The sequence below is a fragment of the Crocuta crocuta genome, unplaced genomic scaffold (genome assembly GCF_008692635.1).
Source record: "Crocuta crocuta isolate KB4526 unplaced genomic scaffold, BGI_CrCroc_1.0 scaffold2, whole genome shotgun sequence".
Classification (NCBI taxonomy): domain Eukaryota; kingdom Metazoa; phylum Chordata; class Mammalia; order Carnivora; family Hyaenidae; genus Crocuta; species Crocuta crocuta.
The window spans coordinates 5,651,452-5,674,991 of NW_027528640.1; the positions used below are offsets into that span (position 1 = coordinate 5,651,452).

A 23,540-nucleotide genomic window follows, 5' to 3' on the forward strand; every position below is an offset into this window, starting at 1 on the left:
ATGGTTTTTAACACAAAATGTATTTCAACGCTGTGAACAAATGCTCACGGTCGTTTGGTCGATTCTGCTGGTCTGTGGTGACCCAATTATCTGGTCAAAGGGCTGCATGGACGTGAGGGACAGGGCGGGTTAAAGTTTAACTCCCAGGAATTGTAAACCAAACCTTAAGCCACTGAACCTTTGGAGTTTGATATGATGATTAGGGCATAACCAGAGTGACACGTTGAACTCGCCATAATCAAGGAAACCTTTTCCGGGTGGGGATCTCTGAAATCACTCAGGTACGGTGCATGCGTTTTGCTTTTTCTGCTTCAACTCTGGGAAACTGTGCAGTGAGGCTTAGTGGAAATGCAGTGAGAACAGCTTCTACCCTCTTCTACTCTGGAGCCTAATTCAGGGCATTTTCTGGCTGTTTTGATATGAATGGAGCCACCTAAAAACAAAGGAATAGACTGGAATCATCACATAATCTCAGGATGAAATGGCAGCCATCTTCTGCTACTTGGTTTAATCCAATTCTGAGGCTAAAAAGTAGATTTACCACTCTAGGTTTAAGAGTAGGGCTAATGTTTTTGAGAAGTATATTTAGCAGTAGCCAGACAGCTGGGAAAATTGTGGTCGACTGTCCTGATCCTAGCACCCCCCGGAAACATAAAAAATGTAATTACAGGAGAAATAGCATTAATATCACTAGCAGATACTGAGTCCCCAGTGTAGGTCACGATTCCTATTATACTTGAGATCTTGTATATTCAATTTTCTCCTTCCCTCTCTCTTACCCTTCATGACCACCAAAAATCAAAACCTAAAACGCAAAACTCCACAGAAAAGAAACCCATGCAAAATCACCTTGGTGAATTCTTGCTATGTCTTTTTCCAGGATCCTACTCACCAAAGGAATGTCCTAAGCTATTTGCTTTTCATTCACAGAAAAAATAAAAATCAAAAACAAAAACCAAAAATAATCATGGAAAATGATTGGCTTTGAGTGTGTTAAATCTCAACCTTGGGGAGAGCTAATTATTAGGTCTTTTTCTTTGGCAATGGCTTGGGCAAGTGCTGCCGCAGATCTATTTTCACAGGATCATTTTGTTCTCCTCAAAAAGATGATTCACGATCAAAATATGATGTGATTTTATCTAAACAGAGATATCGGTCAGAGCACTTACCAGGAATAACAATTCCTATCAGAAATCTCTTAAACTCTGACTGAAATACTTTCGTTCTGGGATGATTAAAATAAACTCCAAGGAGAAACTGGGCTCCAAGTTAAACAGGTGTATTTGCGTAGGATTTGTCAGATGTGCATTGTGTATCTCCCGGAAGGTGAGGAACACAGCACTATTTGTGCAGTGTGCAGGGTTCGTGTTTCGCAAAACACACATTGACAGACTCTGCTTTCATTATAATTTAGCAGTTTCAGAGATGTGTTGGTCTGGTCTGAAGCATCCTTTGTAAGACGTGCTGAGGTGTATGCAATAGGAATGTAGATTTGGAGATACTGAGAGCACTTACTTATTGGGGTGCCGAGGCCTTCCCCGGCTGAATACAGAATAATAGACATGAGGCATTGGATTATTTTTCAGGGCCCTGTTTTCCAGAATTATATTAATGCTGCCCATTTGACACCATTCTCACATTCTACTGTTCCAACTTATTATTTATCGGGTGTAAGGGAAGGGGGAAGAGAATTGGCAAAAAGAAAGGAAAAGAAAATATGAACTGACATGATGGATAGGGAATCACTGAAGAGTTGCTATTGATGTTGTCATTGTTATTGTTGTTATTATTATTGAATATTTAGTTACTATTTTTCAGTGGGCTAATCCCAAATTGTCTTTGTGTTGTCTCAAACACAAAATGTCCTACACTGTATTCAGTGGATGTTAATAAATGCGGCCCACCAAAAAGCAACCCCACTGTCAAGTTGAGGAAAGGCAGTTAGGTTAAAGCAGGTCTTCTTATTACATGAATGTTTGGAGTAATAATAACTGCAGGCATTTATTAAGCACGATATTCCCAAGTCCACTCCTGTTTATCTACATTATTCTTAGAACAGCCATAGAAGGTAAGACACTATTATAACATTTTACTAATGAGAAAGTTGAGCACAGATTAGTTACCCACCAGGCTGGACATCACCCAGTTAGGAGTCCACCTCCCCAACCAGGTGGTCCGCATGTAGCCATCATAATTGTACTTGCAGGGACTGGGGACTTACTCTGTGTGTAAATGTATCCACTTCTTGTGTGCATCTAGGAGTGGACGGTGTTTTGCTTCCTCAGCTTCATTTATAACAGAACATCACTCAGGAACATCTACTAACATGTCTCAGAAATGGTAGTCTGCAGAACACAGATTAAGTAAGAACAAATCATTTTTATAGCCCATAAAACCAGAAGCAATTGCAAGTATCACACCTGAAAATATCTAGGGGACCTGAGAGCCGAGCTATCTTCCATCAAACAAGGCATGTCTCTCTTTGAGACTTTCCAAATTAAGTATAGGAACAACACCAGACTCTTCCTCTGACAGAGCTGGGAAGGCCTGTTCCCAAGCTCCTTCGCTGTGTGGCCTCAGGCACACTACTTGACTTCCCTGAACCTCAGATTCCTCAAGTGAGCAACGAGAGTAGCACCTGCCCCACAGAATATAGTGAGGATTTAACAAGATGACAGAGCAAAACGGTTCAAGCGCCAGCGGGGGCACACGGGAGGAATTCAGCCAAACGCTCTCCCCTTCCCATCTCTCTATTTGGAACAACCTCCAGCAAAATTTCCTGAGACTTTCCCAACCTACCCATTAGCTGCTTTTTGTCAAAACTATACTGATACAGTTTCAATCAAAACCTATACACAAATAATAAAGTTCTGATCAGCCACCAATGGTAACCATATTCTATTTATTCAGATAAAAAGACCAAAAAAAAAAACCCTTATTTTCTTTTATTCTAAGCAGACAGCAGCAACAGCGACAAAGCACAGTACACTTTTATTTTAGAGAAAGGTGCTCAAGGAAGTGCTTGGCTCAAAGCCCAATGCCCTTTGCAGCAAAATCCTCAAGGCGGCCTATTGAGAGCGGTTGTTCATTTCATCACCCGGCCTCTTGATGTTACAAATCGGTTTCGGTAACTGTCTTTTAAAATACTGTCAACCCTCGGCAAGCGGGGTAGCACGCTGGGTACTATTGCACAATCGTTTTCATTACCTGATGTGTCTCTAAATGACTCAATCAGTTCAAACAAGACGGTATTGATCGACGGAGGATAAACACCATTTGATCTTATTCATGGAAACAGTAACCAGGCTCCTCTAAAGTGCAATTCTAACAGTCCCCCCCACCCCACCCCAGCCCCCCAGAAAGCACCACTGCAGTGACTTTACATAACAGAAATCTAAATCCCACCTGCCCAATGGCCTGCTACTGTAGGATCCAGGCAGCTGCTAACCAATGTCTCCTGCTGATTGGACCAGGAGAGCTCATGTATCTATCATTCTAGCCCATCCAACCCAATCCAGTGAGGATCTCAGCTTTAAGAACTATGTAAATGTTTTAATTTAATAAATTAACGGTTTGTGTGGAATCGTTTTGATTGACCCAAACCAAAAATTTAGAGATTTCCTTTTCTAAAAATGGCTGCCGTGACTAAAATATGCTGGTATCTTGAGCTCCCTAATTTGATTTTTTTTAAAGTTTACCTATCTATTTTTAGGGGGAGTCGGGAGAGGCAGAGAGACAGACAGAAAATCTCAACCAGCTTCCCCAGCACCAGCGCAGAGCCCAATATGGGGCTCAAACTCACGAACCATGAGAGCATGACCTGACTTAAAATCAAGAGTCAGATACTCAACCTACTGAGCCATCCTGGTGCCCCTTTAATTTGATTTTTTTTTAAAGATATATAAACTTATCTTTTTTCCCTTATATGGATATGTACAGGGAATTTAATATATGTAGATATTAACAATCACATGGAGGGGCATCTGGGTGACTCAGTTGGTTAAACGTCCAACTTCGGCTCAGGTCATGACCTCACAGTTCATGGGTTTGAGCCCCACGTCAGGCTCTGTGCTGACAGCTAGCTCAGAGCCTGGAGCCTGTTTCAGATTCTGTATCTCCCTCTCTCTCTGACCCTCCCCTGCTCATGCTGTCTCTCCCTCTCAGAAATAAATAAAATATTTAAAAAAATTTTTCTTAAATCACATGGAAACTATTTTCCAGGTTTATTTATTCCAACAAGGCTCCCTCCCTGGTAATATTCAGAAGGCACTAATAAGGACTAATTTAACACCCTCTACTTTGCAAGGTTATGTATAGGGTTGTGCCCCCAGAAATAACATGGGTAAGAGAATCGGCACGTGACAGTTTGGCCAGGGGGGATAATCAAGCAACCCAACTGGTTTGTGATTCTATAAAACCCCATCTTCAGTGATTTGGTGATGCCCCCTCTTATACCAGCAGTTAAAAGGATCATTGTTTTGGGATGCCCAAAGTGATTCAAAGAACACTTACATAGCAGAATTACCCACAATTACCCACTGTAATACCTTACTTCTATAGAATATTCTAGTTTACAAAGCATTTTATGCAGAAGCATTTAGACTCTTTTTAGTGCCACATTTCTTCCCTGTCAACTCAACTCAACTACTTTCTGCCAGGTCACCAAGTCATTTCTTGTTTTCCCAATCATACAGAGCTAGCTAACTGCAAGTTGACCACTAGAGTTTAGCAGCAGAGCTGGGCTCACACAGTAGAGGGTGGATTGCGTATGGAGGCTTCACCTACTGCACTGGACATAACTGACTCGGTGCTGAGCTGAGAGCCAAGATAAAACTAGGCAGAAAAGTTAAGAATCCCCGTGGAAGGTGAGCGACAACCTAGTTTCATGGAAAGGACCCTAAAAAAATATTTGAAGCTGTGCACGTGCTTGACCAACCCAGAGGACGTGAGGAAGGAAGGGACTCTGTGCTATGTCCTCAGACACCGGCATGGCACTTGCAGACTATCATGCATCAAGGCAACTGGTGTTCATTCCCTTCAACTCACCTTAAGATTCTTCCATCCTGTTTTTCTATCAGGACTGTGTTTAGTGCTCACCTTTCTAGCTGGGACCTTCTGCACAAAGCAAATTGGCTTCTCAGAATTATTTAAACCTCATACCTCTGATTACTTGTCCTAGAAGTCAGGGAACAGAGTCTGATACCATGGAGGGGGGAACTGTGGACACATAGAAGTGACTGTGTCCAGAACTCTCTTTCCTGAAGATCCCTACCAGTACCTCACATGCAGGTGTTTATTGCCAGAGAGTGGGAACCGGCACCCTATCCTGATGGTAACAACGATATGAATAATAGCTCTTAGGCCCTGACATAGCTCCTGCCACGTGCCAGGCACATAGACTAACTCATTCAACCCTGTGGAATTCTGTGCAATAGGTGTTATTGCTATACCGTTTTCCAATAAAGAGGTCAAGGCTTAGGAACATGGAGAAATGTGCCCAAGGTTGCACATGGCTAAAAAGCAGTGCAGGGACCCCTGGGTGCCTCGGCGGGTTAAGTGCCCAACTTTGGTTCAGGTCATGATCTCACGTTTCATGGGTTCAAGCTCTGCCTCAGACTCTGTGCTAACAGCTCAGATCCTGGAGCCTGCTTCAGGTTCTGTGTGTGTCTCTCTCTCTGCCCCTCCCCTGTTCATTCTCTTTCTCTCTCAAAAATAAAATAAAAACATTTTTTAAAATTTTCTAAAAATAAGATAAAAATAGAATAAAATAAAAATAAAGTAAACAAATAAAATAAAATAAAATAAAATAATAAAATAGAAAGCTGTGGAAACAGGAGTGAGCCCCAACCAGCTGACACACAGGGCTCTGCAAACCGAGTATGAATGGAGCACTGAGAAGCGCTGAATCTTGGAACTACAACTAAATTTTTGAGGTCCATTATTGGACAGAGAAAAGCTAAAGGAGTTTCCCAAGGATAAAAGATAGTTTTTGTTGTTGTAAGAACCCAAGTGCAGACCCCTAACCCTCAGGCAGGTCCTGCGCCTTATACGACCCCTCACAGCACCACACTTCTATTCAGCCTGACTCTGTACATGAACCCCGGGAGACAGACTACCAGGACCACTGAGGAGAACTGCCTTCTCTCTGAGTCCCACCATCCTCGCTAGGCCCAGACTCACAAACGGACACAGCCAGAGACTCAGCTGAAGAGACCCCTTTCGTGACTTTGCGAGAGCCTCAAGCCCAGATCACAGGAGACACGTGCAGGAACAGGCACCAGGAACCCAGCAAGGCACTTCCAATACTGCAGGGTACTTGTGCTGAACGACGGGGCTGCCTGAGGCCCAAATTCTGCTAGTGTCTGGAGCCGGGGCCCCTCCCTCCTGGAGGGCACACCCTTGTCCCTGGGGAAAGAATAACTGGGCTGCTGGGTCTATAAATGCTAAGGGAGCCCCATATTTAAACTGACCTAATTTGGGGCTTTAAATGGAGACCCAGATGTTCCCAAATAACAGCTCCAGGAGCCTCAATGGAATTATTCATTTAGGATAATAAGAGCATGTTTCCATTCTCAAATACAAATTACCCTGGATACAGGCCATGAATGATGGGTCCACTTGGAGGTGTTCACATTCAGGAACACATTAGCCTAAAATCACTTAGCAGATCACCTAGCCCGGTGAAGCCTTGCAGGAAGGCATTTAGGACAGGTAGGTTGTGATGGTGGGGAAGAGGGGATGGAGACGACAAGTGGTCAAGGATGGACATGTCGTAGGGAACTAGAAGATAATTTAAGTATTTGTACGACAGCTTTTTGTCTCATCTTTGAGGAAGAGTTTACTTCTTCATGTTGAATTATTATTATAGACAGTTGAGCATCACACTTACCAGATAGGAATTTTCCCCACATCTCTGCCTCACTGCAGAACAGGTACTTAATACAGGTGCACTGACTAGAATTGGAATCATCCAAGAATCGCTATTTCGTGGCCCTGTCGGATATTTTCAGGTAGGAGAAAAACCTACCATGTCTAGAAACTCTTATTTTCACTTGCCTTTCAAAACAAGCTGCAAAGTCAAATACTTCCTGTAATAATAATTTAGAATGTCAATATTTCAAAAGATTCCTGAAAGCATGGTGATCTGATGGATAGATTCGCACACGGCATATAGCAAAGAGAAATAGTACTACTGCTAAAGCTGGAGGCTCAAGACCCAGAATGGCTGAGCTTGAATCCTGGCCCCACCACTTCCCAGTAATGTGACCTTTGGCCAATGATTTAACTTCTCTGTGCCTGTTTCCTCTTCTGAAAAATCATGGTTATTTTGTGGATGAGATCAGAAATTACAAATGAAGTGCTTAGTACAATAGCAAACACACGTGCACAAACCTTGGATATTGCATCTATAATAATCATCTCATTCCTGTGTTGATTACATAGTACTTTCCTAGAACAAAATGGCTAGAGAGAGAGAAAGAGAGAGATGGGCTATGGGTTCAACCTGTAGAAAATTATTTTTTAGACTGGAGGTCAGGTAGCTGAGAAATAACTCTCCTCACCACTGGCCTGTGGAGCAAATTAGGGACGATTTCTCCCTGACAGTGTTGTTGTTTTTCCAAGGCAGAGATGGATTGCATCAAAGGCAGGGGCTCCTGATTAAGTTGGTATAAGATGATTTGAAGGAACCTGGGTAATTAGCAAGGAAGCAGAATAGAAATCTGGATCTTTGCCCCAGAGTGCAAGCCTCTTGGCCCATTTTATCTGCATCCTTACAACAAGGACCCATCAGTCCTCAAAGCCACTCGCAAAGATGCAGATTGAAGAATAGCATGGTTACTGATGTGACAAAAATGCAGGCCTGAAAGAATACAACCTGTCCCCCAGTTAGTCACCCTGACCCCCAGCACAGGCAAGGCAATAGATTTCTGAAGAGAAATTATGGGGGCAGGGGCCAAATGGAGCATCGGGTCTATTGAGGAAGAGGTTAGGAATTTGCATCTACTTTAAGAGGAATGGCTGGCTGGAAGGGCAGGAAGGGGTAATCTCTTGGGATTACTCTGCTAATCTGTCCACTGAGGCTGACTAGTTTATCCCTTGATTGAGCTCAGCATTATTCTAGATGCTGTGTTGGGTACAAAGATATGCTGGTGTCCCTATAACTTCAAGGGGCCCATGAAGGTTTTCCCCGGAGCTCCCATTCCAGGTCCAGGATAGCTCATCTCTCCCTTCTCCAAAGTCTCTTACTTTGCTGGAAAATGAATATTATTTACTGTGCTACACTAAGGCAAGAAAGGTATCCAATTTATTTTTCAATTCACAGACGAAACACATTGCTCTGCACATAACAGATTCACAATATTGTCTGTGGAATAAAAGAGGTGCCTGACTAGGGAGAGAAAGACAGGCAGAAGAGGTAAAGGAAAACATCATGGAGTGCCATGTACCTATGTCTGGGCTGTGTACTTGCTCTCTCTTTTTGCCTCACTATAGCCACACAATGAGGTAGGCATCATGATCCCCAATTTTGAAATGAAGAAATTGGGATCTGGTCCAATTTTTACAAAGTTTACAAAGCTCTTAAAGGTAGAGCTCTAACACTGGAAACTGAGTCGGCCCAAATCCATGATCCTTTGGTTTGCCTCCTACACCACCCTCCAACTTGGGAATCCATAATAAACAACAAAGAGCAAAATACTGTGTATTTCATCATCATGTGGTGAAACTAGAAAGTTAGGACAGAGAAAACAAAGTCTGGGGTAGTTGGAGAAGCTACATAAAGTTTCACATTCAGCTCAGTAAATACGTACGATAAAGAGTCTACTAACTGTTAGGCCCAGTGTAAGGGCTGGAGCTGAAAAGATGGATGCCCATCCTGGAGAGGTTCTGGCCCTCCATCTCTTCATCCTCACCTCTACAGTCATAGCTGGACCTTTCCTTTTTCCCATCTGTCCCTAAACCACTCTTTCTGCCTCTAATACATTGTCAGCAACACTCACGGAATCATCTTCCTAAAGTACACAGGGACCTGTTGGAATTCTTCCATGCTGACTTCACAATAAGACCAGAAAAGTCCATCGTGTCAGTATTGGTTTCATTCTTGCCTGTCCCACTGGCCTTACCTGTTGTCACTCCCAAACCTGGTCCCCTCCACTCCACCTGCATTCAACATTACAACCCTACTCAACCTCTCCACCGTCCATGCTGTTTCACATATACTTTGGTCCCCTAGAGTCCCTGTCTCCCTTCTTCTCCTGACTCCTAGGCTTCCGGGCTAGTCTGAGTAGAGAGAAGCTATACACTGGAAAATAAAGTTGTGTATATTTGATAGGTGATGGCATGGGTTGATAGAGTTGGAGAATAGGGACCATGGAAAGTCTTTTAGTAGGAAAGTAACATAACAAAATGGTTGAGAAAATTAACGAGTGCTATGCAGACGATATTAGAGTTAGAAAAAAGGCCAGAGGTCAGGGTAAGACAAAAATCCAGGTATGAAATGATGGTTGTATACATGTTAATTAACGTCCATGGGAATTCAAGAGAAAGGCAAATTATCAGACCTTGTGGCTGAATAGAAATAAGGAGAAAGAATTTAGGACAATTTACACCAAGGCATGTAAATTGCATAAAATCAGAACTTCTATAATCTGGTTCCTTAAAAGGAAACATAAGGCTGTCTTTCATTACAAGCATCAGATTGCCCCAGGGTTACTGCAATACAGAGCTTTAGATAGTTGGATTTTTGTAAGCTTCACTCAGGGACCAAACATATTTTATTAATCAGTGGTTGGCAGTCATGGTGAGAATGGAGTGTTAGACCTAATTGTTCCAAATTGGTCTGAGGAAACCAGATGCAGCAATTAAGTTCAAGAGGACAATCTCAGCTGGAGAGAAGAGACATCATAACACGAGTCCGAGAACGAATGAAATACAGCACTCACAGCTCATCAAACCCCTCTAATCAGCCACACAAATAATTGGTCCCAGAGCTATTGAATAAACATCTGCTTTTAGGCTGAAAAACATCTACATTGCATACTGTGATGACCACTTTCCCAATTTCTACATCAGCTTAGAATTTAAATGTATGTGCAAAGAAACTCTATTGTTCTAAGGCCATTCTAGAATCTCTAACCTCTGCCAGTTGTCTTTCCCAGGGATCATTAAGAGAGTCAGGCATGGTGGGAAGAGTTGGGTATCATTACTGAGTGAAGAGGACACAGTAGCCACCTGTAGCCTAATCTTACAGTTACTGGAAATGTGACAGCGCCAAAACCATTCATGTATATGCATTAGCCAGTGTTCTCCAGAGAGTCAGAGCTGGCATTCCAATTGGGATTTCGGTGCATATACAAAAACGATTTTATTCTTGTCATTGTTATAGTACCTGTAAGATGCCAGTACCAGTTACTAGCACCTCTAAGATACATCTATCTTCCATCTAAAGAGATTTATTATACGTGGTCGGCTTGCTTGAGTGATTATGGAGGCGGAGAAGCCCCAAACCCTGAAGCTGGAAAGCTGGAGACCCAGGACAGATGATGCGACCTCCAGTCTGAAAGCGAGCAGGCATGAGACACAAGAGCCAGTGTTTAGCTCAAGTCTAAAATCCAGAAAAGTTTGATGTCCCCAGGAAAGTGAGGTTCCCTCCCACTCAACCTTTTTGTTCTATTCTGGTCTTCAACTGATTGGATGAGAGACCCACCCCCAGTTGGGGAACACAATCTGCTTTACTCAGTCTACCATTTAAACATATCTCATCCAGAAGGACCTTTTACAGGCACGCCCAGAATAATATGAAGCCAAATGTCTGGGCCTATGCCCCTTTCCAGTTGACACATAAAATTAGCCATCACAGAACCTTAAGGGCGTAGAGTTCCTATGTTGTCTGATTGCAAAGCTCTCCATTTCTTCCCCATCTCCCACTTCCTCCTCTTACACATGCAATTTCCACCTGCTACTCACGCTTTCCCAGATCATTTTTGGATTAAAAGATTTGTTCATCTCTCAGTCTTTGGCATTACCAACAAAAGGTCACAATGGGAGGTCTCTCTTTCAGAGTTTATGATATTCTCACCCAAGCTGAGCCAAGGCTGAAGGATTTGTAAAGAAGTGGTGGGGCCATGGGGCTCCTGGGTGGCTCAGTCGGTTAAGCATCTAATTTCAGCTCAGGTCATGATCTCACAATTTATGGGTTCAAGCCCCGCATCCGGATCTGTGTTGACAGCTCAGAGCCTGAAGTCTACTTCAGATTCTGTGTCTCCCTCTGTCTCTGCCCCTCCCCCACTCATACTCTGTCTCTCTCTCTGTCTCAACAATAAATAAACAGTAAAAAAAAAAAAAAAGAAGATGGCAGGGTCAGAGTCAGTAACAAAAGGAAGGGGGTGTATTGAGAAGTCTCCTGTGTGACGTCATGCTACCAACCCTAGACACCAGGAATTTACTCACATTTGTGAGTATATGCACATTCATGTCTACACACACACACATTGTGCCTTCATACATGTATACCTATATAACCACACACACTCAGAAGGACCTTGAATTTGTCTCGGCCAGGAAGGCTGTGGAAGGAAGCATGGGAACTAGGCACATGGCAAATGGGAACCAGGAGCAAAGAACCTAAGAAGTAACTGGTGGGTCTGGGAGAAGCACAGAATAAATACTCTTGACTTGTCCTGGAACGTGACCAGGAAAGTGGACTTAGGGCCAGAGAATGGCGGGCACAGAAGTCAGGCTGAGGGGATGGACTATTCCTCTGTGGTCAGTGATGAGGCCGATGAGGGTTTTTGACAAAAGAATATTGGAAGGAATCTTTCAGGGAGTCTGAGCCAGACGGTCAGAGGCAGGGCCTCTTTCTCTGTACGCTGAGTTCAGGTTACGTCCAGTAACGGAACAAGGGGCGGGAGGTGAGGGGAGGGTTCTAAGAGGAGCAGCAGGTGAGAATATGTCTGTACACAAGGCCGGATAAACGCCAAGATGGGACTTGACCAGGAGGCTGTTCCGGATGCGGGCCCCAGCAGGAGAGTTCTGGACCTGCGGAGGGGTTTCCCCTGACCCAGCTCCTCCCTCCAGCACAGCCTCTTGGCCCCTCGACACCATCTTTGCTCACTGCCCACTCCCCATCCATTCTGTCTCACTTCTGCTTCCTCTCCACATGCACAGCCACAGTGGGAATATAAATACTGCATGGGCCAGTCCCCATGGAAACGGAAGTGAAAACAAACCATTTGAGCCAGAATCTAGTAAGAACTTTTTTTTTTTTTTTGGTATTTCAACGTTTTTATTTCTAAATCCTAGCTTAGGAAAAGATTTATTCCTTAGAAATGATGCAAATGTAAACAACTATGAGAGAAAATTTGGAATCATCCCCCTTTTCCCCTATAATCTAGTCTCTACCTTTCTTTTATGGGCTTTTTCTTCTCTTTACATTTTTCTGTAGGTGACATCTATCCCATCTATTTGGCGAGTGGAATAAATTCAATGGCTGTCCGTTTTTTGGTTTTGACATTGAACACATATAGCTTGGAGCTTAATTCAGCAGTTCAACCTCAGCTGTCAATCAGTGTCACTTTGGAGGCTTACAATGTATCTTTTCCGGGGCCCCACTACAGACCAGGTGACTCTAATCCCTCTGGGGTGAGGAGGATGCTTCCCAGGTACAAGTGATTATAACGCAAAGCCAGGCAGGGAGTCCGTCTGTCCTTTCTCCTGCACCTTTTCTCTGTCGTCAGCTCCCATCGGCTAGAGCGATTCTCAAATGACTTTCTTCATGCCACTTTGGAGTGTGCTGTGCAGTGGTACAATATTTTAAGGCTAGGGCCCTGCTTGTTAAGTAAGGGCAAGTCACGATGAAGGGATTCATTCAAACCAGACACAGCTTCCAAGAGGATCACATACAGAGAGGCTATTTCTCAGCACATGATAAAAATGGAGGAGGGGGAGACGTAATGGTGTGAACAGGGCTTGCTAAAATTCAGGAGTACTTGCAGTTAAAGCTCCAAGTCCTATTTTGACAAAACATGCGTAGGTTAATGCAGCCTCGCCTACCTTTCCTTGTGTAATTTACAGTCTTGGCCAAAGCTCCAGGATTTAATGGCTTCTTGTTGGTATTTAAAGGGCATTTTAAGCAAATAAATGGGTAATGTCTTTTGAAGCAGATCAAATGTACTTCTATTTTATCTCCTTAAATATAAGTTTTGAAAAAAGCAGGAGGTAATTCCACTGGACCACAAATTATGCAATTTTAAATACATTTATTGAAAATATATTGTCTATGTGAAATTACTTTACCCTCAAACAAAACAGAAAGAATGTCTAGATGTCAGGACTGTTTTGCAAGAATGATAATCTGTGGACCAGATGGACCTGCTTCACTTTCCCAAGAGTTCGGGTAACTTGTTCTTCTCAAATGAGATTGTGTCTGATTCCTGGTTTCGAATTTGTGCTTAAAAAAAAAATAAAAAGAAGCAGGGCACCTGGGTGGCTCAGTTGGTTAAGCATCTGACTTGGTTTTGGCTCAGGTCATGATCTTGTAGTTCGTGTGTTCGAGCCCTGCATCAGGCTCCATGCTGACCGCACAGAGCCTGCTTGGGATTCTTTCTCTCCCTCTCTCTCAGCCCCTCCCCTGCTCTCTCTCTCTCAAAACTAAAAAACTTTAAAAAAAAGAATTGAAAAAACCTTCTCACCCCTTGCATATTTATGTGCTGAACTTTAGTCCAGGAAGACAAGGGAACACACATAAATTATAATATACTCATTTGACTATTACACATCTGCTTGTTTTTCTCTGATAATCTTAAGTCATTCATTCCAATTGAACTTTTTCTGATATAGTTTTATTTTTTCCATATATATTTTTATGACAGTGCAATTTCCCCGGTATCATAGGTTTTGCTATTTTAAGTTCCTCTATCTAGAACTTCAAATGACTCCAAATAAGAAAGTAGATAGATTTAAACACCAACAGACAATCATCAAAGTATCAGCTGGCCAGAAGCATCTTTGTAAAAATAACTGTTTCCTGACAAACTAGCTTCCATCAACACCATTTCTCTACAGCTGTTAACACTTCATCTTAAAAGCAGCATATACCTGGGGCGCCTGGGGGCTCCATCAGTTGAGCGTCTGACTCTTGATTTTGGCTCAGGTCATGATCTCACAGCCCCATGTAGGGCTCTGTGCTGACAGTGTGGAGCCTGCTTGGGATCCTCTCTCCCTTCTCTCTCTACCTTTACCCTGCTCACGGTCTACCTCTATCTCTCTCAAAATAAATACATAAAAACACATTTTTTAAAAAGTAGGGGGGCGCCTGGGTGGCTTAGTCGGTNCTTCCAGGTGGAATCAGCAATTTCTTTGGCCAGGGTTGTCACCAAAGGAGGAGAGAGAACGAAGTAAAGGGATTAAAGAAAGAGAGTAAGAGATAGGAAAGGAAAAGAGACCTGTGTGGACATTTGAAGATGGAGGCAGAGGGACAGAGAGGAGACCCTGCTCCCAAAATAGTTGTGTTTGGTGCCTATCGAAGTACTTGCGTCTATTAGTCATCATTGCGCTACGTCAGACATGTGGCTCCAAGCCGACTCCCTCCCCTCCGGCTGCCTGCAATCCAGAAGAGCTAAAGGTCAATGGGATAAGTGAACCAACACTTTAATTATAAGAATAGAAATTCACATGGAATTCAAGTCACACCCTGCCAAATGAAACATCACCTGGTCACTTCTTTTTTTTTTTTTAATATTTTTATTTATTTCTAGGAGAGAGAGAGAGAGACAGCGTGATCAGGGGAGGGTCAGAGAGAGAGGGAGACACAGACTCTGAAACAGGCTCCAGGCTCTGAGCTGGCAGTCAGCACAGAGCCCGACGCGGGACTCGAACCCATGAACCGCGAGATCATGACCTAAGCGAAAGTCGGACGCTCAACCGACTAAGCCACCCAGGCGCCCCTCACCTGGTCACTTCTAAAGGCTCCACATTCTGCCAAGGAGTGTGAGGGATGAGGTTTTGGGGTGGGGGTGGGAGGAGGGTATATATGGCCAACTGCATAGCAGAGAGATGGCAATGACCGTGTGGCATTTTGGACCATGTCCAAAGGCGATCAGATCCTGCATGTGTCCAAGTGAGAGAGGGAGACACAGACTCTGAAACAGGCTCCAGGCTCTGAGCTGGCAGTCAGCACAGAGCCCGACGCGGGGCTCGAACCCACGAACCGCGAGATCATGACCTAAGCGAAAGTCCGACGCTTAACCGACTAAGCCACCCAGGCACCCCATTCCCTCCTGTTTTTAAAATAGGTTTCTCCCTTTCACTTTGTCAAGGTGACCAGAGGTGCTAATTTGCCAACCTTTTTGATCAGCCCTTACATTTATCAAGTCTACAGATTTTTCTGCCTTACTGATTTACTTTTACTTTGATTCCTTCTGATTTCATAAAGTCTACTTTGTTCTTTTTCTGGCCTCTTTAGTTGGACACTTGTAGTGATTTCTAGTATTTTTTTTCTAAATTATGATCAACAGCTTTCTCAGAATAGGATCTTGACCACATCTTTATTTTTGAGGATTTGTTTCCATTGACATTCATTTATTAGTGTCATTTAACTTATTTTTTTAATTATCAGAGAGTTGTATTGCAGAAAGTTAAAATAATCAAATTAGAATTATAAGCCAATTTGTTAATCTACCATCCAAGCATAACCAGTTAGCCTTTTATAATGCCTTATGAATATGAAAGGTGTCGGGTGGCTCAGTTTGTTACGTGTCTGGCTTCAGCTCGAGTCATGATCTCGTGGTTCATGAGTTCGAATCCCATGTTGGGCTCTGGGCTGACAGCTTGGAGCCTGGAGCCTGCTTCGGATTCCATCTCCGTCTCTCTCTGCCCCTTCCCCATTCATGTGCGTTCTCTCTCTCTCTCTCTCTCTCTCTCTCTCTCAAAAGCAAATAAACAATAAAAAATAATAGGTAGATCAGTTATTAAAGCAACATGAAAGAGGTCAAGGTAACACATTCAATACTGTGCTTCTCTTTACCTCAGACAATTTCTAGAAAGAGACTAGTCATGCAGAGGACCACAGATGATGCCAAGATAAGCCAGCCAGAGCAGCAGAGAAAGAACAAGAAGGAAATATTCATTGAGAGTCTTCTGTGTCCCCAACATTATAGTAGGTGCTCCACACCCATTCTCTGAGCTTTTTAAACCTTTGCTAAAAGACAACTTTTAACTTCAAGTTAAGTATTTGCACTCATGTTCTTAGAACCGGAACCAGGGCCTTAGAAAAGTTAAAATCATTGGTGGCAGGACAGAAATTGCAATGCAAGCTTGTCTTTCTCTGAGGATGTGCAACCTGATATACGAGGAGGATTTATATTTTTATAATTCTGAGTTAATGTATCCACTTTGAACAACTTTTGTTTTTCTTTATTTTAAGCCTTGTCTTGGCCCAAATTGCCCAGGCCCAAATTAAAGTAGGATTCATTACTAATGCCTTAATAACATAGAAGGGATTCTGGTGAATTTAATTTTTTAGCTGGTTTTTATTTTTTTTTTATTGGTTTTTTAAAAATAAGACACCACAGGGGCGCCTGGGTGGCTTAGTCGGTTAAGCATCCGACTTTTGCTTAGGTCATGATCTCGCAGTTCGTGGGTTCGAGCCCCGCGTCGGGCTCTGTGCTGACTGCCAGCTCAGAGCCTGGAGCCTGTTTCAGTCTGTGACTCCCTCTCTCTCTGACCCTCCCCTGCTCATGCTGTCTCTCTCTCTCTCTCTCTTTCTCTCTCTCTCTCCTATAAATAAATAAAAATTAAAAAAAAAAAGACACCACAATCTTGGGACGTGGTGGGATGTTTTTATGGCTACATTTTGGAATTTGATGTATGCGCATTCTCTATTAATTTTGCTATGGTTCATGATACACGGCCAACTAACAAGCTCTCACATGAATCCACTTCCCAATAAACTTGAGACTGATTGTAAGTATCTCCAAGGAGAATATTAGAACTCGTTTCTGTTTCATTATCAAGGAATGCCCAGTAACACTTACTTGGCATCTTGAGGCAAATGCATCAACTTCAGTCATGAGTCCTTCACAAACCATTTCGATGCAGTCTGGAACTCCTTCTGTGTAACATCTCAGGAGATACTGAATGGCCAAAACTCATGATAAAACCACTTGTCCACCTTACACGCTACATAAGGGTTATGTCCAGCCTACATCATATGACACAGGCACACAACCCAACGCTGGAGAGGCCTGGCTTGGGTCTGGAGAGGTCCCAGGGACAAGTGGTGGAAACGCACTGATGGGAAAAGCACACAGGGCCTGTTGCTGGCACAGGGCCCCTGGAACACCTCCCATCTGCTGACCAAGTCATAATGCATCTTTCCTTCCGCCCAGTGTTCTTATTCCTCCTCTCTGGAAAAAGTCCATGAAATACACACAGAAACTACACCATCAACAAAACAACTCCATTTCCTGACTAAACTGTCTCCCACAGTGCCTGGCACGAAGCAGATATTATGTTAATACTTGTTGCCCTTTTTGTTGAAGCTGAGGATAATTAGTTTTAAAACCAAGAAATCCACTAACTTTTACCCCTGTCTTTACCCTTGCTCCCCATTTTGTTCTTCTTGCACGCCAGCTCTTTGCTTTTCCAAGCTACTCCACCTGTGCACACTGTGTGTTCCCTGCCATACATTTAACAAACTCCTTTTCCCACTTGGTCTGTGGCTATAGCTGACAACTCATGTTCCACTGGCCTCCTTATCTTCCCACATGGTGGGACCATTGGGTGAATCAGACAGCTCTCACCTCAAATCCCTTCATGGTTTTCCTTCTACAATTTGGTTCTCCATGTGAGCCCAATTTATAGATTCAATCTTTAATTGGGCTTTTTTTTTTTTTAAGATGAAGGTTGTAAAGAAAGGGCAGCATACTGTATTTCCCTCACAGCTGTAGATGCAGAAAAATCAGACTTTCCTTCCCAACCTGCTTCTCTCTTATAGCTTTTGTCATATCTTTGTTTCTTTGCCACCTTCCCTGAGCCAGGACCCACCGGTATCTGAGGCCACCAGGGTCAAGGGTCGGGAACAGCAAGCTCCAACCTTGCCCAAGAGTGCACTCTGGAAATTTCTACTGAAAAGTCTCAGCCAAGTGAGGAGGGGATGTGTTCATTCCAGTCAACCTGTGACTTTCAGGAAGGCAGAAATCTTGAACCCTCAAGGGTTCAAGAAAGACTTCTAGGTCTTTCTTGTCTGGATCAAATAGTCCCCAATGTTGCAAATATAAAACCAGAAAGGCACTGAAAAGAAGAAAAGTGAATTCAAATGTCAACTCTATTTTTCAATCACTTTGCACTCTTCTTCAGTTTTACTCTTCTGGTCTCTTTCCCATAGATGATAACGTATTCGTAAATGCAGTGGAAACATGGACATCAATTTCTCACAAAAAGCAAACTCAGCCCAAGATAGAACTTTCTGGAAGTGATGGGAACCAGAAGAATAATAAATGGTAGGAGATTCGAGGCAGATTCATTTTACTTCGGATTAAGCGTAGGTTATTTCCACTTACAAAATACTCATCCAAGGTCTTTCATTGCTTCTACAAGTTATTTACTGAGCACTTAGCATCATGTCAGTCCAAGCCTTTGGGGCACAAAATGATGAGTATACTCAGCGCAATCACAGTGTGGTGACGAAGACAGCCATGTCAGCAGATAACTTCAAGACTGTGCAACAGTACAGGGATATACAGACTTTCTTGAGAGCATTATGGGGTGGTACCGAATGTTACCCAAGAGAGGATATCAAAGGAAGGATCACAACAGACATTTCAGTCCAATCTGGAAGGATAACAGAGCCAATGCAGTGAAGGGTAGATGAGGGAAGGCAAGGGAAAGGAATGGCATTCCAAGCAGGGACCCAACAAGTGTGAGAAAACATGGCAGCCCCCGAGGCAGGTACATTAGGATGCTGGAAGGGAATCTAGTCCTGGAGAGATCATTAATCATGCCGAAGACTGTATCTTTGGACTATATCTGGGACTATATCTTCCCAGAAAGTGACTTTGAAATGTTGCCCCTTGGAATGAGATATTAATGATAATAATAATTAAAATAGTATAATAAATAACTTCTTGGGCGCTCAGCTGTTCTCCTCAGGCAGGGGTCATGGGTCGTAACTGCAAGCTAAGTTGGAGCACTTGCCCCAGGCCAGATGTCAACGAAGTCCTGGGCTGGCATGTTCTCCTCTTGTGCTCCCTGCCACACTGCCACAGTGATGGGGGGGAGGGTCCCCATTCTTCCTGTAACGCTGATGGTGATTTCTCTCCATCCGACTTTTTAAAAATTTTTTTTAATATTTTATTTATTTTTTAAAATATTTTTATTTATTTCTAGAAGAGAGAGCGTGAGCAGGGAAGGGTCAGAGAGAGAGAGAGATACAGACTCTGAAATAGGCTCCAGGCTCTGAGCTGGCAGTCAGCACAGAGCCCGACGCGGGACTCGAACCCATGAACCGCGAGATCATGACCTAAGTGAAAGTCGGACGCTTAACCGACTAAGCCACCCAGGCACCCCTATTTTATTTATTTTTGAGAGAGAGAGAAAGACAGCGTGAACAAGGGAGGGTCAGAAGGATAGGGAGACAGAGAATCTGAAGACAGGCTCTGGGCTCTGAGCTGTCAGTACAGAGCCCGACACGGGGCTCAAACCCACGAACCGTGAGATCATGACCTGAGCTGAAGCCAGATGCTCAACCGTCTGCACCCAGGAGCCCCACTCTCCATCTGACTTTCCTTCATTCCCTCGTTCTTCTCTCAGCTATTAACATCTAGGTAACATGCTTTTCCACAAAACTGAAATGTCTTATTGCAGATCCTGAGAAGTTGGGGTGCCTGGCAACTATGCTGTCTCTCCCTTTCTTATTTTTTAAAATCACACATAGCTGTGCCTGACACTAATCTCATGCTCACTATGTGCCAGGAACTCTTCCAAAGCTCTTTCAACTTATTTACTCATGTGATACTCACAACAACCCTGTGAGAAACACTACTGCCTCCTTAGTTGAGGATGCACAGACACCAAGAGGTAAAGGAACTTTCCAGGCATACAGTGAGAGGCAGAATGAGGACTTGGCTCCAGATGTCTAGCTCTGGGGTCTATATCCTTATTTGGGCTTCACCCTACTTGGCTTGATAGGACACACACACCTCATCACTCATTTGTTCTCAAAAGCCTTTCCTTACTTGGCTTTCCATCCACCTTCTTCACCTGGTTCCCCTTCTGCCGATCGGGCTGTTCCAGATCATTCTCCTTTGCAAGTTACTCCTGGTCTTCCTGACTTCCAAAAGTTGGAGTACCCCAGAGACCAGTCCTTGGATCCACTTTCTACACTTAGCCCGTACATGATCTCACTCAACTTCAGAGCTTAACTATCACCTCTAGAGAGATAGCTTCCTAGCTGGTGTCTCCTGCCTGGAACTTTCCCAGAAAACTCCAGCTCATGTACCTAACTGTCCACTCAGCCTCTCCCTGAAACGGAGAATCTCAAGATCAGCATGCCTACAATGGAGCTCCTGCCCTTCCACAGATTTGCTCTTCCCCATCTGAGCTACAAGCAGTTCTGTTCTTTCAGTTGCCCGAGCCAGAACACTGGATGTCATCCTTGACTCATTTTTTTTTCTCTCATGATGCGTCCAATGCACCTGTAAAATATACCCATGATCTGACCACTCCTCACCACCCCTAGCTGAAGCCATGACTCCCTCTTGCCCAGAAGGTCAAAGGTTTCTGACTGGTCTCCCTCCTTCTCCCAATGAGCCTTCTGCCAACAAGCATGATGCGAGTCAGGCACTACCTCAAATGCAACATGCAGGGGCATCAGAAAACCTCAGGTATCAAGACAAGTGATGTTTTAATGCAAAATCTTTTAAAATCAGAATCTGTGCCAAAACTATCACAATGAACAAAATCACATTTTTATAAAAATAGGACTGGCCTGTTTGCATTGCTTAGCTCAGGCCCAGTCTTGCCCAACTCCCTTCAGTATTGGAATGACTCTGTTAAACATCTTGTTGATCCTCTGGCTTTACATCTTAGAGCAAAAGCCAAAGTCCTCACTGTGACCTACAAGGTCCTTTGTATCTGGGCCACCATCATCTCTGATAACTCCCATTTCTGCTCTCCTTCACTCAGCCCTGGCCTCCCCTTCTCTCCATCAACAAGCTCCCATCTCAGGGTCCTTATGCTCACAGGCCCTCTGCCTGAAATGGTCTCCCCCAAACACATCCCTCATGTCACCAGGAGGTTTCTCCACAAACTCACCCCGTCAGGATCAAGCTAACGTTTTACCTTCTCCGCCAACACAAACACTTCATATCCCTTTTCTCTTTATTTTTTTTCCTCCTCAGAAATCAGCACCAGTACATTGTATATTTTACTCATTTATGGTCTCTCTCACCTCCTAGAAAATTCTGTGAGGTATTGAGGGGAGAAGGGTTTGCTTTGATCTCTGCTATTTTCCTAGTGTCTCAAAATATTCTTGCATGATAGTAGGTGCTCAGTAAACATTTTAATAAGTGATTCTTACTTATTGAGAAATATATTCGTATACTTTATGCTCGTAAGTGATCTGCTTTAGTGCCAAAGTTCCTAATGCCTGTGATGTATAGGTTTTGAATCCTATCAAATCCATAAATTACTTTGGAAACTACTCTTTCAAAATTCAGTGGTCTCAGATATGAAAGGTTATAAGATGTTAAGCAGAAAATGTGTTGTACCATCTTTCTTCCAAATTGACCAGATTTAACAGAAGTTTGACTTGCTTAAAAAAATATTTATCTGGGATCCAAGTTCACCCCTCAGGTTAGGTCAATGTTGGGAGAGGGGGTTGTTTTTGAGAAATAAACACTGAAGGTTGGGTATCTCTTGTAGCAAACTCTGAATTCTATTTCTGTGCCCTGATTTCCAAAATCACGACACTATGTTGAGATGGTCTACAGGTTTTTCTCAATCATGTCAGAGTGAGTTTACGGATCAAAAGACCTTTGTGATGTAAAAGCATCTTCAATTATCTTGACTAATAATTAACCAAAACTAAAGGTAGGCTTTGCAAATAAAACTTGACATTTCACCACAAACTGTTATTTTTTGCTGGAAAATATGAAGATCAGCAAAGAACAAATCTACAACTCGGCCACAAAACCATAGACTTGGCCTTCAGACCATCCATAAGGCACCATGACGAACGTGGCTGACCTCACCAGGCCCCAGTCCGCCCGTGGCCTCTCTGCTTTTGTGGGTTCAATCCAGCCTTGGGGGTGGGGTTGGGGGTTGTTGACAGTATCCTGAGGAAAAGACAGTTAACATAACTGTAGTCACCATTCAGGTAGAATTATCAGGTGAATACTGGTCTCCTTTTACCCCTACCTGGCAGCATCCCTAGAAAGATTATTTATACAATAAAAGTGTCAGGAAAGCTACCTGTCCCAAGTCACCACTATCATAAAAATCGTTTCTAATTTTTTGTGGGGGATGGGATGGGGGATGGGGAATACTGCCTTTCGCAAAGGATAGTGACAGAAACTGATGCATTAACTTAATGGACTTAACTGACTGTTCCTAAGACACAGGGCCTTAAAGCTGGGCAGGGGGTGAAGCTGGTGTGCAGACAGCACTGACTGAATACTGCTTGAGAGAATGAAGAAGTAAAACTGGGGATGACCTGCATTAGAAGCAAGCAAGAATTCCTAGAAAAGTCAAGAGCAGAAATGCCCATGCCTATGTGCAAAGCATGAAATTGCTCTGTCCCTATAGTAACTGATGAATAGTCTCTCCGGAATCTCATTTTTCCTTTGGTTTTCTACATCTCGAAAGTATTACTTTCCAGTCGCTGCTAGATGATGCTTGTCTCTTAGTTATTACCTTAAGAGAATTCTGTGGATCTGTAATTTATCGACCTGATCGCTGCAGCTTGACCTCTCACCCAATTTTGTACTGGTTTCCTATATTGTCAACAGCCCCTTCATCCTGAACCTTTAAGTGACCACCCAAAGTAGTGTAGGAAACCTCAGTGCAGAGCACAGAAAAGTTTTCAAAAGGCCTATAGCAAAACGAGTTCAATCTGCATGTGATTCAAATCACTATAAAACACTTCTGTCCCAGTTGGCAAAACCCGGTAAGCAGAGTGAAGGCCCAGTGAGGAACCTTCACGCCTCACACCAAGCCAGCAGGTCAGTGCATGGCCCTCGGCACACAGGAGCCTCCAAAGCCTCCCACCACCACAGCCAGGACCATTCAAGACGGCCACACCCTGACTCTGTGAACCTCTAACAATGAGCAATTATCACATTTGGGATGGGGTTCAAATTATGGTCCCAAATAAAAAGTATAGACAATAAGTCTGAAAGTACATCTTCATACCTACATAAGCATGCACACACATAAGCCTTCATAATTTCTTAGATTTTTTACAAAGGACTTCATGTCCTCTCCTGTGTCGTCTAAGCCATAAGGTGATCTGAAAGGACCATTCTGCGGATTTAAATTTTTTAAGG

The 23,540-nt window shown here is 43.3% G+C and overlaps 1 protein-coding gene across 1 annotated transcript in view; it reads left to right on the forward strand.

Moving 5' to 3' along the window:
* Positions 1 to 262: 262 nt before the first annotated feature.
* The window catches only part of A1CF (APOBEC1 complementation factor), a 75,882-nt gene continuing 52,604 nt past the window's right edge, over positions 263 to 23,540 (forward strand). The window contains exon 1 of the mRNA XM_077755196.1: positions 263 to 281. The gene's annotated coding sequence lies outside the window, so the exon portion shown is untranslated. The remainder of the gene's footprint in view (positions 282 to 23,540) is intronic.